At 39.7% G+C, this 16,564-nt stretch overlaps 1 protein-coding gene across 1 annotated transcript in view; it reads right to left on the reverse strand.

Annotated features, from left to right (window-relative positions):
* The window catches only part of LOC126959600 (endogenous retrovirus group K member 19 Env polyprotein-like), a 68,688-nt gene extending 56,849 nt beyond the window's left edge, over positions 1-11,839 (reverse strand). Inside the window, exons 1-2 of the transcript XR_007727576.1 lie at positions 11,662-11,839; positions 1,825-1,958 (exon numbers count right to left, since the gene is read on the reverse strand). The gene's annotated coding sequence lies outside the window, so the exon portion shown is untranslated. The remainder of the gene's footprint in view (positions 1-1,824; positions 1,959-11,661) is intronic.
* Between the last annotated feature and the right edge of the window lie 4,725 nt (positions 11,840-16,564).

The raw sequence follows: 16,564 nt of genomic DNA on the forward strand, positions 1-16,564 counted from the left end.
AATCAGTCCCTGAGCTCTTTGATCCAGGAGGAAGAATATGCAGACCTTTACATTCCATCATCACCAATATCTCACCTTGGTAATCATTATCAGTTACCCCGATGAGCACATTAATTCCTTTACCGGATAGGCTAGACCATCCTTGGACTAATCCCACTGTTCCCAGAAGCAGCAGGCCCCAGATCCCGGTTGCAGCCCTTTTAGGGTCTTCTCCTTCTTTAAGCACTAATTCACTGGGGCAGAGTAAGTCCAGTCCTGCATTCCCAGTGGTGCCTGCTCTGAGAGAGCGGACTGTGGGCTTTCCATCTGACAGAGGAAAGCTGCTGGCATTGCCTGTTTGTAGCGGGGCCTCAAGAAGTTTCCCATGCGGTTAGTTACAGGGTTTCCGTTTTTATCAAATTTTGTCCTGCATTGATTTGCCTAATGTTTCCCCTTTTTACACTGGGGGCATATAGAAGGGGGTTCTTTCCCTGAGTTACTTTGGTCTCTACTATGGGGGCATTCCTTCTTCATATGACCTGGCCCTCCGCATAGAAAACAACTTTGGCTTCTCTCCCTTTTTACTTTAGGAGGCCTTAATGCCATAGCCAATATTTTGGCTTTGTGTGTCTCAGTTCCCACCAGCTGACATGCTCATATAAGTTCCCCAACTGTGGCTGCCTTTCCTCTGATTGCCTGCATTGCTTGCTGGCAATCCATATTAGCATTTTCAAAAGCCAATTGCACCAATAAGATACCGGTGGCCTGGGCATGACTAATTTGTCTCTTAATTGCCTGGGTTAACTGATTGATAAACTCAACACATGGCTCCTGAGGCCCTTGTTGAATTTTATAAAAGATCCCTGTTGAACTCTGCTTTTGGGAATTCGGTCCCAAGCCCTGAGAGCGCACAAAGACACTTGAGCATAGGCCTGGGGATCAAAGTCAGTTGTTGTTGTACATCGGCATGGGGACCCCTCCCCTGGAGCGTAGCAGCTGTTATGTCTTGCCCACCTGCCTGATTCTCATTGGCTTGTTGGTCACACAACTCATTGTATTCTGCCTTCCGAAGGAGGTATTGGCTAGGCTCCACGGTTGTTTTAGCTAGCATTGACCAGTCCCATGGGGTCATATGGAAGTTGTCTACCAAGTCCTCAGTCATTCCTTTTGTAAATGGGCTAGTGGCTCCATTTTCTTTAATGCTTTTTCTTAGCTCTTTATAAGCGTTACAAGAAATGGATTCATGTTCCTGATTGCCTTGTCGGTCTTGCACTACCAGGCAGCTGAAAGCTCCCCTTCTAATGCTGCTTGCTTAACACAAGGTCCCACAGCTGGAGCGTGTCTCTTGTCTTTTTTCCTATTTATTGGAGGAGGAGGCTCAGGCGAGACCTCCGTTTCCTCTTTGTTATTTCTCCCCAGTGGTAGCGGGGCTGAGGAACTCGGGGGTGTAAAGTATGTGACGGTTCCTCCTCCTTCGCCTTTTTAGGCTCTTCTGTGTATAATGGGACCAAAGCTGCCCTTACTAAGGCCCATATGTTAAAGATGATACTGGGACCCATAGACCTTATGCCTGATGTTGTTTAAGATTTCTTCCCACTTGTTCCCAGAGCTCTACATCTAGCATTCCTTCTTTTGGGAACCATGGATTATGGGTTACAACAGTTTTCATTAGGTCCCTCAATTGAGCCTGCGAAACCCTGGCTCCACTAGCCTTAAGCAGCGATTTCAATACTTTTATATACTGTTTCTGTTGAGCTGATAATTGTTGTCCCGTGAAGAAACCTCAGCCTGAACAAATCCCCCCTCCCCGAACTTGGAAATGCCAAGCAGGCACCACTGACTTACTGACTCACTGACTGCGTGGTCCTTTTCACCTTCATTTTTGGGGCACCCGTCGTGATCCTTTGCAGCATTCCTCACATGGGACGCCAGCTGTGGGGGTCTGTCCCCAGACCCAGATCCAATGACAGATGAATAACCTACACAGACACAGATATTTTGCCTGTCAGTCCAGCTAAGGGTCCGGGCCACCTACAGACACCAAGGAGAGTGCTGTAAGGAGTTGAGCCATGGCCTGATCAGCCAGCAAAGAAGCTTGCTTTTATTCAGCATAAATGACAAAGGTCTTGAGTAAACACCACTAGAGGGTAATTGACATTGCTCACCTTCCAAGTAGAGAGCAATTATGCACCCACAGTTATCAAAGGATGGTTTTAGGACCACCGGAGTAAACAAGCTATTCAGATAAACTACTCTACACCCTAAGTAATTAACTCAAGGTAAGGATCACACTGCCTTCAGCCTGATCTATTACTAGAGCTTATGCCAACCCCCATTGCCTTCCAAGAAGGTTTGTGTCTTTTTCTTACAACTATCTTTAAAATTTTTCCCACCAGCCTGACTGAACTCCCACAAGCTAAGACACTGGGGGACTGTTGAGAAGGCGTGATTGGTTTTGAAATGTATAAGGGACACAAGATTTGGAGGGGCCAGGGGCAGAATAATATGGTTTGGCAGTGTCCACACCCAAATCTCAACTCAAATTGTAATCCCTACATGTAGAGGGAGGTACCTATAATCCCCAAGTGTCAGGGAAGGGAAGTGATTGGATTATGGGGGTGGCTTCCCCCATGTCCCCTACTCACTATTGCTGTTCTCGTAATAGTGAGTGAATTCTCATGAGATCTGATGGTTTTATAAATGGTAGTTTTTCCTGCGCTCACACACGCACACTCTTTCCTGCTGCCTTGAGAACAAAGTGTCTACTTCTCCTTCCACCATGATTGTAAGTTTCCTGAGGCCTTCCCAGCTGTATGGAACTGTAAGTCAATTAAACCTCTTTTCTTTATAAATTATCCCATCTCGGGTAGTATCTTTATAGAAGTGTGAGAATGGACTAATACAGGAATGATTTCTTTAGGCACCATTAATAAGCCCACTATAATTGGTGTATTATAGAGTCCTCCTCTAACATTATGGTAGACAACAGTGAGCACATTCTGCATGCATATATATATATATATATATATGTGTATATATATGCCTCTGTTGTGAATCTCACCTGCAAGCATAAGAAAGGAGTCATACCTTTTCATGTGTCATCACCGGAACCCTGTTCTGTGTTTGACCAGTACCTCCATACCAAGACTGAAGAAGGAAAAGGATCTCACTGTTACTTAGCAGTTCCCTGAGCACCAATGATCAGTTCTCAAGTAATGAAGTTCAGGGCCAATGATGTGTTCCTTATGGAACTTCAGACTTCAGAGGCTATTTTTTAATGAAGAAAGTGTTTCTGTTGATCTTAGTAGGTTTTGGTTCAAGTGGAGAATATACTCTCTTCCACACAAGCTGGAGGAGATACAGAGAAGCTCATAGAAAGGATGGATAAGGAATCCTCTCAGCTAGAGCTCTGGCTAAATTTAAGAGATCAGGACTGCAAGGAAAAAGATACTTTGAGACCTTCTCATTTACCTTTCTTTAAATAATCCCACCACTCAAAAATTATCCAGGCTAGGTTGAGGAGGATGAAAATATAAAGAAGCATGAAAAGTCATGGCCACTTTTTCTCCTACCCAGTATCCATTATAAGCACACCATTTTTTCTTGCTGGGTCCTGTGGGAGAAGAAATCTAGATGAATTTGCAAGCATTAATTTTGACAGGACCTCTAAAGCTTTTTTATATCCTTGCTCATCACTCTCAGAATTCTATTCAATAAACTTTAGAAAAGTGATTCTAATTAGAAATAAAGATTACTCTTTCAAAGGAGTATTTTTAAATAACTCTAAGACATACTAGAGTGTTATACTTCCATATATCCAATTATCATTTTGACTTTCTCCAGCATTAGCTTACTTGGTATTGGATGGGGTACAGTTTCATAGGGTTATTTAGTTTGCCAGCAATGTTTGGTTAGTGGTATCTAATGCTCTATGGAGAAAACATCTCAAGATCTTTGTTGACTAAGGGTGATTTTTCTAGCTCAGTATTTCTCTGCCTCAGCTTTATTGACATTTTGGACTGAATTATTCCTTGTGGAGTAGGCTGTCTTGTATATTTCAGGATGTTTAGCAGCATCCCTGACCTCTACAATCTAGAGTCCAGGAGCAGCTTCCTACTGAGTTGCAACAACCAAAAATGTCTCTAGGTATTGCTCAATGTCCTCTGGGAGCAAAATCAACCCTATTAAAATGATTCTTCTAAATCTATTATGTGCTTGGTTAGTAATAACAGCTAGCATTTATGGAGCTTACTGAATTCTGGCTACTGTACTAAGCACTTTACTTTTATTAATGAATTTGATTGAATCTCAGAAAATCTCACTACCTAAGTGCCAGTATTTTCCCTAAGGATATTGACACACAGTAGTGTTGAGCCAGTGGGCCACAATCACAAAATTTGTAAAGGGAGGAGCCAGGATCTGAACTGGCAGCTACAACTTAGAACTGATGCTCTTAACCAAGGTAGTACAGCTGTTGTCTAGCACTCATTTAGGTATATGTAGTTACAGACTTGAAAAGCCTCTTCCTTTGCAGCTATTTAAAGGTTGCAGCCTAGGAGCGGTGGCTAACACCTCAAATCCCAGTGCTTTGGGAGGCTGAAATAGGAGTATCTCTTGAGGCCGTGAGTTTGAGACCTGCCTGGGTGGCAAAATGAGACACTATGTCTACAAATGTGGTTTTTTGTGTTTTTTTTTTTTTTTTTTTTTTTTTTTTTTTTTTTTTTTGGAGACAGAGTCTTGCTCTGATGCTTAGGCTGGAGTGCAGTGGTGCGATCTCGGCTCACTGCAACCTCCACCTCCTAGGTTCAAGCGATTCTCCTGCCTTAGCCTCCTGGGTAGCTGGGACTACAGGCACATGCCACCATGCCCAGCTAATTTTTTGTATTTTTAGTAGAGACGGGGTTTCACCGTGTTAGCCAAGATGGTCTCAATCTCCTGACCTCGTGATCTGCCCGCCTCCACCTCCCAAAGTGCTGGGATTACAGGCATGAGCCACTGTGCCTGGCCTACAATTTTTTTTTTTAATTAGCAGGGCATGGTGGTGCATGCCTGTAGTCCCAGCTACTTGGGAGGCTAAGGCTAAGGCTTGAGCCCAGGAGTTTGAGGCTACAGTGTGCCGTGATTATGCCACCGCACTCCAGCCTAAGTGACAGAGTGAGACCCTGTCTCAAAAAAATAAGATAATATAAAATAAAATGTTGTAAATAAATTATAACAATGGATTAAAGGAGAGGTAGAGACCATTTATTGAGTTTACACTATAAACAGGACACTTATCTTGAGACTTTCATATAAATTACGTCATTCAGTCCTCATAGTAGCCCTATGGAGTTGACATTGTATTCTTTTACTCAATGGGAGAACATGGATACAAAACACTATGTATTTTTACTCAAGGTACAAGGAAGTATAATAAGAGGCAGTAGCAGACTTTGATGCAGTGCTTTCTGACTTTAATTCCCTGCTCTTTCTGTTGTACTATTTCACTTTTTTCAGATTTTAGGAAAATGTTGAGAGGGGAGTTTTTAGGTTCTCCAGATATATTTTCTGGTCCAAACTTTTTTTCCTATAAAAATCTCAAATTACTTGTAGCTGATACTTGGATATTTTTAGCTCTCCCTTATCCTTTCCTCAACACCTTCTGACAGGGTCTTTGTACAGGAACAGGTGGGTAGGCATGGGCATTGACAGACCTGGCTTGACCACTTCTCTGCCCTGTCTCCCTGAACAAGTCACATAATAACTGGGAGCTTCAGCTTCCTTATTTGTGAACAATACCCACCTTATAGGGTAAATATTAGAAAAAATATATGAAAGTACTATTATTAATTGGAATAATTTCAGTCATTAAAGTTGCAAGCTATCTTGCCTCTTTCATTGTGTCCCTTTCAAAGCACTGGCAATATTTCTACCCCAATTTCCCCAGTCCCATCAAGGGTATCTGGAAACCTGCCATTTAGAAATGTATTTAGTTTCATTCTTGATTAAAAGGAAGGTATCTTGGGGTAGACAAAACATTTGAAGCCTTTGTTAGCTAAACCCGCTTCTGAATACTGGTTTGGGCATCTGGAGATGGTAGGACAAGACAATGAGACAATGACTTCTTAAGATTTTTTTCAGACAGCCCATGTGAAAAATATTATTATGAAAGATACAGCTGGGCGCGGTGGCTCACTCCTGTAATGCCAGCATTTTGGGAGGCTGAGGTGGGCTTATCACCTGAGGTCAGATCGAGACCATCGTGGATAACATGGCGAAACCCCGAGTCTACTTCAGATACAAAAAATTTGCCGGAGGTGGTGACACATGCCTGTAATCTCAGCTACTTGGGAGACCGAGGCAGGAGAATCACTGGAACCCAGGAGGCTGAGGCTGCAGTGAGCCAAGATAGCGCGACTGCACTCCAGCCTGGGCAACAAGAGTAAAACTCCATAAGAAAGAAAGAGAGAAAGAGAGAAAGAGAGAGAGAGAGAGAAGGAAGGAAGGAAGGAAGGAAGGAAGGAAGGGAAGGAAGGAAGGAAGGAAGGAAGGAAGGAAGGAAGGAAGGAAGGAGAGAGAGAGAAAGAAAGAAAGAGAGAAAGGGAGGGAGGAAGGAAGGAAGGAAGGAAGGAAGGAAGGAAGGAAGGAAGGAAGGAAGGAAGGAAGGAAGGAAAGAAGGAAAAGAAAGAAAGAAAAAGAGAAAGAAAGGAGGGAGGGAAGGAGGGAAGGGAAAGAAAGAAAGCAAGCACACCAAGATCTGTATCCACAGAGAGTAATGATGAATATCAAGATCTTGTATTTAAGTGAAGCATTTCTTTTATCAAAGCCTGAATTGTGAGTTAGAGAGATAGATAGACAATATATTTTTAACTATAAAATATAAAACATGTACGTATGTATAACTGGGGTGCAGAGTAAGAAGAAAAAAATACAAGAAACACTGATAAATGTAATTCTCTAGGACAATATTGTGAACTTTACAACTGAAATATATGGGGATATATTAATAAAGTTCTTGGTACTTCTAAATTGAGCAAAGAAAATATCCATCCAATTTACAGACATATGTATCACATGTACTCAACTCAATGGATGGAGACCTTACAAAGTGACCAGATACTCAAGGGAGATGTCATTTAAAAAAAAAAGTTGATGGAGAACAAGGTGTTCATATATAGTTGCCTTACTGAGAATGTGGGTCACAGTCTAGAGAGATTTCAAAGGTAATGTGATAATACTGCATATCTACCCAAGGGCAACCAGTGGAAATGTTCTGACTCAAAAATAACTCAGTGTTTGAGAATTCTGAGAGGACATTCACTACATCTCCATCCAGAGAAATTGGGAAGGAGGCATGAGTTAGTCTGTTTCAAGATTTCAACAGATTAAACTTAGGATGTTATGAATTTATTGTTGAAAATGTTAAATCTCATCACTAATTGAATTTCACAAAAATGAAGAACTTCAGGGAAAGCTGATATTTATCTGTTAGGCAGAAATCTGTTAAGCTCAAGTAAACATGATTTTAAGAAGATGTTCTTGCCATTTCTGTGTATAGACCAAGGCTATAAAGCTCAATTACATGTTAAGTAATAATGCTTTCACTTTCTGGTGATCAGAAATGATCATGATGACATTCAAAAACGGCATATTGGATATCTGCCACTTCAACAATCCTATAACAGCATAACAGCAAGCTCTGCATAGCTGAAGATTTCCTAACCTCCTCTCTTGCTTTTACCCAATAATGGATAAATCAAGTTTCACACAAATAAAGGAACTTGGAAACTCCCTTTGCCTTTTATGACAGAATCTGACCTAAGCATTCATTTGTGAACTCAAGAAGTGAAGTGGAAATGACAAAATTATTCTAGTTATTACTCCTTGGAAATCATATAAGGTCATTCTGTAATATGAACCTATATGGTGTGGGAAATGAAGAATAAAAGAATTTTTTTTTTTCAGAAAACAACCCGTAGTGTGAACTGTGTTAAAGGAAACTATACAAGACACACAAGAAAAAAGGAAAAAAAATCTGATTCAGAATGGAAAATATTGCTAATATGGGTAGGAAGGTGACAAAGAGAAAAGGCAATAATGTAAATCATATTTTTTTGGTAGTACTTCACTTAAAAGATGAGGTAGAGGTTCAAATGTGGAACCTGAGATTTCTTTCTGGCAGTTAATATGCCAGTCATGCAGACCACCCCTCTAAAACAGAACCACATTATGATTTATAACTTGTGGGTAAAGAGAATAGATTACCTCCCTTAGCCTGTTAGAAGAGCCAAGACAAGCCATGCAAAGGAGAAGCAAGTCTCCAGGAAAAGGAGTTGGAAGAAGCTATCTACCACAGACTGTCACTTTGGGCCACTGGAAATACACATACATGCCCAGGATGTGCGTAGAAGCTCTGGGGAAGTTGGAGAGATTAACCCTGAGAACTGCTGACCAGAGAAGATTTCAAAGGCAAGGAGCAGTGAGAGAGAGCCACAAACCAATCAGAGTGAAAAGAGATGTGTGAACAGAGGAACAGGGGCATATAAAGACTAAGAGTTTGGGGCTTCTGTCTCCATAGTCTGTTCTAGCAGATTTCCATCAATCTGGGAAGGTATTTACAACTCCAAGAGGACAAGAGGGGTCAGGTGAGTCTGGCGTCAATGAGATGGTTTTTACTTGCATACAATTTGTCCCATTGCAGTTGCTTTATGAAACAGGTTAAATTCTTATCACAACCACCAGTGTTCACAGTATATTCTATTTGTTTCCACATGCTTAACAAGACTGCTATTGATGTGTGAGCTCACAAATGCACATTTAAGAAATGAGTGGAATGTGTGGCTTTGAGTGCAAGTCCACTGCTTCCTCTTGCTCTTTCTGCATGGGGAGAGGCTGGGACTCATGACACTTAGGCCTCCATTTGTAAAACAGGGCTGGCATTCTTCGCAGCCTATTTAGCGAGTATACTATCTAATACTAAACAAGAGACTGCTTTTGGAGGTTTCCCTTGGAAGAAAGGCACATTATGGTTCTAAGGTGGCAAATATTAAATACAGTCTTCTCTAGAAACCATTTTCTTGTAAAGCTTAGAAAACAGAAATGTTGGTCTGGAGAAGAATAAATTTCAGCTTCTGAAAGACCTGTCTCACTTGTGAGCATTTTCTAATGCCTGGAGATGCATGGGCCGCTGGAGTGGTGCTGTGGTTGAGTGATGAGGACAACCACAGCATTAGAACAATGTATCGAATGGTATTCAGTGATCAGCTCTTGTTCTTTATTTCCAAGCTATCTGTGCAGAGATTGTTAACACATTTTACATTATCATTTTAGAAAGAGATAGGGGAGAGGCAAATCTCTTAAATGCCATTCTTTGCTAGTGCAAATGTAAATCTAGTGATTGCAAGTTTTAATTTGAAATAGAGAGTTATCTTCGTATTAATATACGTTGTCAATACTAAACTGTCCAGTAAAGCTATAGTCTAATATATTTGGTGTTCAAGTTGAGAACTAAGGCCATAAAATGCAATGCTTTCCATTTGTTTGTTTTACAATGAAGAGCAAAGGAAACCGAGAGATGTTTTCAGAATAGAATGCGATTGTCTGAGCCAATGAATCAAAGGCATATGTATTACTCTCCACCCCACCAAGAAGTTAATTCCTAATTTACTTACATGTATTTTAAAAATGTAACTAGCTTAAAATTATTTTTAGGAGGGAAAATTATTGGGACCTCAGTAAAGGAAAGACAGGTTATTCTCATTACTGTCATCTTGTTCCTTAATCTCTTGATTAATGATCACTGAGAAAAAAAGTCAATAAAATGTTGCTTGTAACAATCCTACTGACTTTAGGGTGCAAGCGTAATATGTGCCTTTTATTCCACTACGGGAACTTACCACCCAGATCATACTTCCTGAATACTCTAGTGGAACTGGGCTATTAACTTTATTACCCGGGGAACAAGAGACAGAGGAATGGGATATGGGTGAAACCATAGGTCACTGTTATGATTCTAGCTTTTATTTGGGAAGGGGAAGGTGAAAATTCACAGGAGACAAATATGTTATTAGTTAACTGTTATTTTATCACTGTAGAAGTCCCTTTATGCTTGGTTTTTAGCCATCAAAAAAGAGCAGGAGGACTCCACTAAAAAGTACTTACTCCTTAAATGTCATCTACATAGACTCTGTTTTGTTTTAGAGCTTCTCATTGTGCTTTTGCATAGCATGTTAATCTATAAACTGCTGCCTCGAGTCATTTTAGAAGCAGCCAGGGCATAAATCCTAAGGAGTAAAAGTTTTTAATTTAGGTAATGTGTTTTTACACACACATGTGTGGTCATGTATATATATGTGTATATATATGTATATTTGTGCTCGTATGTGTATATATATCATATGTCTATATTTTCATATATAAGCAAATATAAATTTATAGTTGGCTTTGAATTTACAATGTGAGTTATTTTGCGCACGCACACACACACACATATATTTGCATAAAACTTTTTAGTTCCTAAATACTTCCCATAGATTATCTTATTATTTTCCAAAATACTTCCCATAGATTATCTTATTCTAAAGTTCATAATCATTCTACACAGAGGTTACATGACCTGTCCAAATTCATGCTTAGTAAGTGGTAAAGCCAGGACTAGCAATAAAGTTTCCTGAGTCACAGCCAGGAGTTCTTTCCACCACAGCAGCTGTCAGTGGTTACTGGGAAAGCCAGGGGAAGAAACTGATTTGGCTTCTCTGAATCTGAGAATTGTAGTGACTGAAATATTAGCAGTGTAGTTATTTTCCAGGCCAGTTGATCCAGGACAGTCCTATCTGTGATTCAGATAAGTTGTGTAAGTGGCCATGTATGGTAACTTCGATATGTTCTGTCTATATTATGTTATACTCCACCATCATCTGGTGTTCTCATTCTTTTATGTTACATATCTTTTTATTGACCTTATTTTTGACATCTAAACAATCTCATAGCTCCTCTTACACTAGCAATAAAAGTACTGATGCAGGGTACCCTATTACAAAAGGTATGTAGAACTAGAATCTTGAATCCTATTTTCTCCCAATTGCCAAGAGTGGCAAAACAATATAATAAAATTCTATTTCCAGTTCTGCCTGTTAGTCAAAACAAATTTTCAGACGGAAATTGGTAAATATGGTGCACAAAATTGATACTGTTTTTTCAAAATTAAAAATTGATGAACCATTTCTTATTTTTTAGACATTCTCTTCTGAGACCCTCCATTTTTAAAAATCTAATTTATGGTCAAGTCCAATAACAGAGATAAGGCAACTTGAACAGTCTTTGTATTATTCAACAAGCATTCACTGGCAAGGTTAGTAAAAGAAATTGAAAAACTGCTACTTCATTACAAAAAACAATCATAATGAAAATCAACCCAGTTGGCACATAAGATCTCCCCATTCAAAATCAAAATACCATTATCAAATAAAAGATGATAGAAAGGCCCTTAGTAATAACCTTGGTGTGATAATGGGTATTTGGGAACTTCAGCCTGACACATCAGACTGTGTCATTTAAAAATCCATCTGTCCTAGAAGTCCTAAAGGCAAAGTTTACCATTGAAATGACTTTTTTTTTTTTCTTGAAAAATAAGACAAAACCTTGCATTCCATGAATAGAGGTTGAGATGCTATTACAAAGAAACCCCCAAATGTATTGGCTTACATGGACAGAAGTGTATTTCTCACATTAGTCTGGCTGGTCCAGGTGGCGAAGTAGATCTACTCTTCTAGGTCATTAAAGGGCACAGATTCCTTCCTTACTGCCGCATTGCCATTTGCCGAATGTCGCACTCCTCAGCGCTGCTGGAGAAAGAGTTCAGAGCAGGTGTCTTCAAGGAAGTGACATAAATTCCACTCCTCATTCATTGCCCAGAATCTCATCACATGAACATCCTTAGCTTCAAGGGATGCTGGTAAATGTAGTCTGTAGCTGGGAGGCCATGTTCCTAAAAGTGGGGAGGTGGGGGGAATGATGGAGACTGGATACAGATTGACTCGATTACTAAAAGAGAGTAGCGTAGACAGGAGTGTGGTGCAGCTAGCAGTATCTACAGTAGCCACAATATACAAAATACAATGCATTTATTCAAGCAGGAATAGTATCAGCAACAAATTAAAGACACACAATTAGACAGTCAATGCTGGTAACACTTGGGTTCTTTAAAAATCATGGTTCTCAAGTTTTTTCAGTCTGTTTACCACTTCTTTGGGGTAAAAGTTATGCAGATCACCTATACTCTGCAGGAAGATTTCGTTGTGTACTTGACTTTTTTTTTCATGCAATACAATTAGATTAGTGAAGCTTGCCTTTTTTTTTTTTTTTTTTTTTTTTTTTTTTTTTTTTTTTTTTACAGTATTGAAGAATACCCTTTTCTAAAGTAACTTGACTTTACAAATAATGGAAACTTACCATTTAAAGAGATGTAACATCCTCTTTTATGAGTGAGTGTATGCAAGTGTATGTAATATTTACTAAAGGGGTCTATATTTTTCTGCTTCTTTAAACAAGATTACTAAGCTCATTTGAATTAGTTCATACTTTTGTTCGATACACATTGATTGAGTACCTATGATCTGTCAGTGTACATCAGGTTCTGCATACGGTTTCAGGTTTAATCTTCCCAACAACCCAATGAGGCAGCTCAAATTTTCACTATTTCACAAATGAAGAAACAGAATATCAAGGAATTTAGGTAACACACTCAACATTATATAACCAACTAGATTTAAACCCCAGTCTCTGCTATTCATTCTATTTCTCTGTTTGCTTTATTCAAAATACATTTATCAAACAGCTTCTATGGGCCAGGCAGTAAGCTGGACAGTTTTATCTTTTACTTTTATTTAATCTCAAAACAATCCCATGAGGTAGATATTATTTTTCCATTTTATGGATGGTGTAACTGTGTTTCAGAAAAGTGAAGTATCTCACTCAGGATTGCAGAGCAATGGGTAGAACAGACAAGGCTCAAGTTCAGAGCCCTGTCCTTTGCAGATGGAACCTGCCTTTTCTCCTACTCTAGGTCACTGCTCCCATTGGGCTCCCAACTTAGGCAAAGTGCAGACTTGCTTTATTTTCATCCCCTCTACATTTTCTATCCACTGACTTAGCAGGTCCTATGAACTCTATTGCAAAAACGTCTTTCCAGTCCAGCCCTCATCATAGCCAGGCCCATCATAGCCAGGCCTTTATCATTTTAGACTTGAATCATTTCAACTGTTTCCTAAGTGGTCTTTCTATATTCAAATTATTTTTCCTTATTCTAATCTCCTCACTGTCATGAGATGGTCACCCTCAAATAAAATATCCAATTACAGTTCACCCATGCTTAAAAACTCCCACTCATTTCTTGATCTCCTCAGAATAATATCTCAGTTCATCGGCTCCCCTAGGCCTCATACAAGGATCCTCAGCTGCAACTTCATCTCTCATCACCCAACTCCTAACCAGCCTAAATTCTATGTATACTTAATGCTTTGCTAATCTTCAAACCCGTCTGCTTTTTCAAGACTCTGTACTTTTGTACATGATATTCCTGTGACCTGGAGTAGTCTTTCTCACTTTTTTTCTGCCTGGAAAATTTCTATGTGTTTTAAAGTTGCAATTATAATTATGAAGTTGTAAAGTTGCTTCCCCAAATGGAGTTGGCCACCCTTCTTTGGTCCCATAGTGTACACTCGTGAATCTTAATATAGTGCAGTAAGTGCTATCATAATTATACACCTGTCTTACCCAGACTGTGCTCTTCTTGACAACCAGGAACATCTGAGCCTTGCACAATGCTTGGCACACTATACAAATGTTTATTGGGAACAATAGACTAAATACTCAGTTGCTAGACATAGCACAAAGGCCACTGGGTTGTGATGTCATTTAACAACAAAACAAATCAACTCTTTATTGAACACTTACTCTGGACAAGTCATTGTGCTTGGTACTATGAAATGATCAAAAAAGAATGGGAGACTGGGAAGGGTAGTGGGGAGGAGTGTTTGAAGAGAAGTTTATTAATGGGTACAAATATACAGTTTGATAGAAGAAATAAGACCTAAATGTTAGATAGATCAATAGGGTGACCATAGTTTTCAATAATCTATTGTACATTTTCAAATAGCTAGAAGAGAAAAATTTGAATGTTTTTAGCATAAAGAAAAGACAAATATTTAATGTGGTAGATATCACAAGTATGTTCATTTGATTTTTACAGATTATATGAATGAATTAAATTATCACATGTCCTCTGAAATTATGTACATCTATAATGCATAAATTAAAAAATAAATTTTTTAAAAAGAATAAAATAATTTTGCCTGTAACTCTTTACCCTAGCTTCAGATTTAATTAAGGAGCTAAGATTAATAATTTGGAAATTAGAGCATTTATATCCCTTCTTAATTGTTCCTTGTTTATACCTATTAAACTCTAGAATCCTTGAGGATGGATTCTCTTTTCGTTATTGTTTTTAAAGTTCCTGTTATTGCTTCTGGCGCACAGTAGGTGTTCAAAAGTCTTTGTTGAAAGATGAGTGAATAGTAAGTTTTCAAAAAAAAAACATAGAGGATCAATGTTGAAAGCACAAAATGAGTGGCATTTCCTCTCTATATATTAATGAAGATGAGATGAAGAAACAGGCACTGAAAGAAGACTTGGATCAATCTGAGACATAGGAAGGATTTGAGAAAATTAAGGAAGTGATAAAGTCATGTCAAGGTTATAGAAACAAATACGAGAAAATGCATTTTATTAGTTAGGTAATGTAACAAACTCAGTGTCTTATAACAACAAACACTTATTTCACACTTGTAGATCTGCTGATTTAGACTGGCTTAGCCAAGTGACTATTTTGGGCTGCAGGTCACCTGAGTTAGGGTTGACTCTGGGTTATGTTTGGGTTTAGGTCTAATCCACATCTCTCCATCCTTGTGGTTGATGTCTTGGGGAGGGGCTAATTGTATTTTTGATGTGGTAAGTACAGGAACAATTATGATCAAGAGAATAAGCTGTGGCATAGTGATTCATTCATTGTTTACAATTATGTCCCCCTTTCATTCAAATTATATATTTGCAACTTTTGCCATATGGTTTTGTAATACCTTTCTCTAAAATAAATAGAGTATGTTTCATAGCCCTACTGATGTTGGAACTGGCCATGTGATTTGATTTGACCAGTGAAATATAAGTAGAAGTCATGGTGTTCCAGTTTCAGGCTAACACCTTGTATTAGTTTGTTCTCACATTGATATAAAGAACTTCCTGAGACTGGGTAATTTATGAAGAAAAGAGGTTTAATTGACTCCCAGTTCCACAGGCTTAACAGAAAGCATGACAGGGAGGCCTCAGGAAACTTAAAATCATGGCAGAAGGGGAGGCAAACACCTTCTTCCCATGGCAATAGGACAGAGAGAGAGAGAGAGAGAGCTAATGAAGGAGGAAGTACCACACACTTTTAAACCATTAGATTTCATGAGAACTCACTCACTATCATGAAAACAGCAAGGGGAATATCTTCCCCCATGATGCAATCACCTTCCACCAGGTCCCTCCTCCAATATTTGGAATTACAATTTGACATGAGATTTTGGGTGGCGACACAAATCCTAACCATATCATTCTACACCTGGCCCCTTCCAAATCTTATGTCCTTCTCACATGGTAAAATACAGTTATCCCTTATCCACAGTTCCCCAGTCTTAACTCATTTCAGCATTAGTTCAAAAGTCCATAGTCCAAAGTCTCATCTGAAACAAGGTAAGTTCCTTCCACCTATGAGACTGTAAAATCAAAAACAAGTTAGTTACTTCCAAGATACAATGGGGGTACAGGTATTTGGGTAGATGCTTAAATTCTAAATCTGAGAAATTGGCCAAAACGAAGGGCCCACAGGCCCCGTGCAAGTTCAAAACCCAGCAGGGAAGTTATTAAATCTTAAAGCTCCAAAATATTCTCCTTTGACTCTATGTCTCACATCCAGGGCATGCTGATGCCAGAGGTGAGCTCCCAAGGCCTTGGGCAGCTCCAACCCTGTGGCTCTACAGTCCCTTTAGCTGCTTTCATGGGCTAGCATTGAGTGCCTGTGGCTTTTCCAGGTCCATGGTGCAAGCTGTCAGATCTACCATTCTAGGGTATGAAAAATTGTGGCCCTCTTCTCACAGCTCCACTAGGCAGTGCCCCAGTGGGGACTTTGTGTGGGGTCTCCAACCCCACATTTCCCCTCCACACTGCCCTAGTAGGGGTTCTCCATGAGGACTCCACCACTGCAGCAAACTTCTGCCTTGACATCCAGGTGTTTCCATACATCCTCCAAAGTCTAGGTAAAGATTTCTAAACTTCAGCTCTTGTTTTCTGTCCACCTGCAGGTCCAGCACCATGTGGGAGCTTCCAAGGCTTGGGGCTTGCACCCTCTGAAGCTGTACCTTGGTCCCTTTTAGCCATCGCTGGGGCTGGAGAGGTTAGGACGCAGGGCACCATATCCCAAAGCTGCACAGAGGAGCTGTGCCCTGGGCCTGGCCCTCAAAATCATTTTTTCCTACCAAGCCCTGAGGCTATGATGGAAAGGTCTGTTGTG

The sequence above is a fragment of the Macaca thibetana genome, chromosome 7, assembly GCF_024542745.1.
Source record: "Macaca thibetana thibetana isolate TM-01 chromosome 7, ASM2454274v1, whole genome shotgun sequence".
Lineage (NCBI taxonomy): Eukaryota > Metazoa > Chordata > Mammalia > Primates > Cercopithecidae > Macaca > Macaca thibetana.